Consider the following 2,410-nt stretch of genomic DNA (forward strand, 5'->3'; position numbering starts at 1 on the left):
ATGAAGATCTTTATAGCTGCAGGTCTCTCGGGTACATTCTCATTGGCCACCTCAAGGAGATCTGAATGATGTATTTATATAGCCTCTAACACCACCACACAAGAGAAAACTGGTTGTCAGTAAGGATATTTTGGGTCAGGGAACTCAAATCAAGCCAACTTACAGGGCCTAGGTACAAGGAATGCATAGACAAATGAGACTGATAGAGGTGTTTCCTGCAACAATTTTCAGTTTGAATGAAATCTGGTAGATAAATGGCTGCTCTGTGAAACTATAAATTCTTTAAGAGCAGGAACCATGAATTATATCTTGGATATCTCCAGCATGTGTAGTGGTATCTAACATATGAGACTTAATAAATAGTTGTTGGATACATGAGATAGTCCGTGCCTTTGATAAGCTCCCTAGTAGCAGATAAGCAGCCTAGTAGTAGAAATGGACATATAAAAACCACAATATAGTAAGTGCTATAAATTATATACAATGTGCTACAAAATCACAGAGCAAGAAGCATTCAGTTCTGCCTCAGGGGATCAAGAGGTATTTCACAACTGACCTGAACTTTTAACGGGTAAATGAGACTATACCAACAACAGAAGAAAGAAAATTCTTGCCAGGGAACAGGAAGAGCATTTACAAAGGTACAATGACATAAAACTATGAGAAAGCTTCAGAAGCAGAAAACAGAGGTTAACTAGACAATGAGCTCCTGTGTCTTATAAGTTGTGTCTTATTCTTGAGTGGGTATCCACACTTTGCAGTGGCCTGGAATATAGTAGGTGCCCAATGCATTTTTTTCTTTTTAGGGTTTTTTTTTCAGCTTTATTTAGCTATAATTGACATTCAATATTGAGTATGTTTAATATGTTTAGTATGTTTAATATGTGTTTGATATACTTACGTATTGCAAAATGATTGTACCATAGTTGGCTAACACCTGCATCCATAGTGCATAATTACCATTTCTTTTTTTTAATAAAAAAATTGTATTTACTTAGAAGTATTCAGAATGTCAACAAAACAGCTGCAACTTTTTTTTTTTGTAATTACAGAGTGGTATTCAGTTAACAGAACAACAATTATTTTGTATAAGCTGCATTAGAGACAACTGAAGATGAAAAAACTACCATCCCCATATATAACTAATTTGTGTTGTGCACCAACAAGAACCTGCTTTAAACTTCCATGCCAATTTACAACCCCCATACTGTACCAGGCTAGGTTAGTGGCTATTGAAAATACCACCAGGACAGGGCTATCTAAAGACACATTCGGTAGTGTGTTAACTATACAAAAAAAGACACTGTACAGTTTAAGAACAAATCTTACACAGCCTTACATTTCAATTTTTTTCTTTAAAAGGAGTGAGTTGTGTACAGGGGGGTTAAATGCTTTATAGACAAGAAAAAAAACTGCACTAGAACCAACTTATTCATCAACATCATCTTCTTCATCTTCATCTTCTTCATATTCCTCCTCTTCCTCATCCTCCTCATCTTCTTCATCTTCCTCCTCCTCCTTTTTCTTGCTTTTTTCGGCCTTGACTACTCCCTTTTTTGCAGCATCAGGGTTTCCTTTAGTTCAGTATGCAGCAATATCCTTTTCATATTTCTCCTTCAGCTTAGCAGCCTTCTTTTCATAAGGCTGCTTGTCATCTGCAGCAGTGTTATTCCATATCTCTCCCAGCTTCTTTGCAACATCACCAATGGAGGGGCCGGGATGTTCTCCTTTGATTTTTGGGCGATACTCAGAACAAAACAATAAAAAGGCTGAAGGAGGCTTCTTGGGTGCATAGGGATCCTTTAACTTCTTTTTTGTTTCCCCTTTAGGAGGAATATAAGTTTTCATTTCTCTTTCATAATGGGCCTTGTCCGCCTTTGCCATGTCTTCAAATTTTCCTTTCTCTTTGGCAGACATGGTCTTCCACCTCTCTGAGCACTTCTTAGAAAACTCTGAGAAGTTGACTGAAGCATCTGGGTGCTTCTTCTTGTGCTCCTCCTGGCAAGTTTGCACAAAGAAAGCATATGATGACATTTTGCCTCTTGGCTTCTTAGGATCTCCTTTGCCCATGTTTAATTCCTTTTCCTCAGCGAGCACAGAGTCACCCAGTGCCTGTCCGGCTCACACTTGCCCCGGCGCTGTCTCTATGGAGCTCAGTGCACTGCAATGGCTGTCCCATTTCTTTTTTGTGGTGAGAACATTAAGATCTACTCTCCTAGCAACTTTCAAGTATACAATACAGTATTATTAACTATAATCACTATGCTGAACAATGTGTTTTTTTGGTAGAATTTCAAAGTGGCCGAAGCATAGAGGGTTATAAGGCTGGACAAACAAGTTGGAACCAGGTGGTAATAAATAATAAGAAAACTAAATTAATAATATAATAATATATAGTATCAATAGCAAA

At 37.7% G+C, this 2,410-nt stretch overlaps 1 pseudogene; it reads right to left on the reverse strand.

Moving 5' to 3' along the window:
• Positions 1-1,428: 1,428 nt before the first annotated feature.
• LOC129088510 (high mobility group protein B1-like) lies at positions 1,429-2,072 on the reverse strand (annotated as a pseudogene).
• Positions 2,073-2,410: the final 338 nt, after the last annotated feature.

This window comes from Pteronotus mesoamericanus, unplaced genomic scaffold, assembly GCF_021234165.1.
Source record: "Pteronotus mesoamericanus isolate MK-2021 breed Mesoamerican mustached bat unplaced genomic scaffold, CSHL_Meso_final scaffold_54, whole genome shotgun sequence".
Taxonomy (NCBI): Eukaryota; Metazoa; Chordata; class Mammalia; order Chiroptera; family Mormoopidae; genus Pteronotus; species Pteronotus mesoamericanus.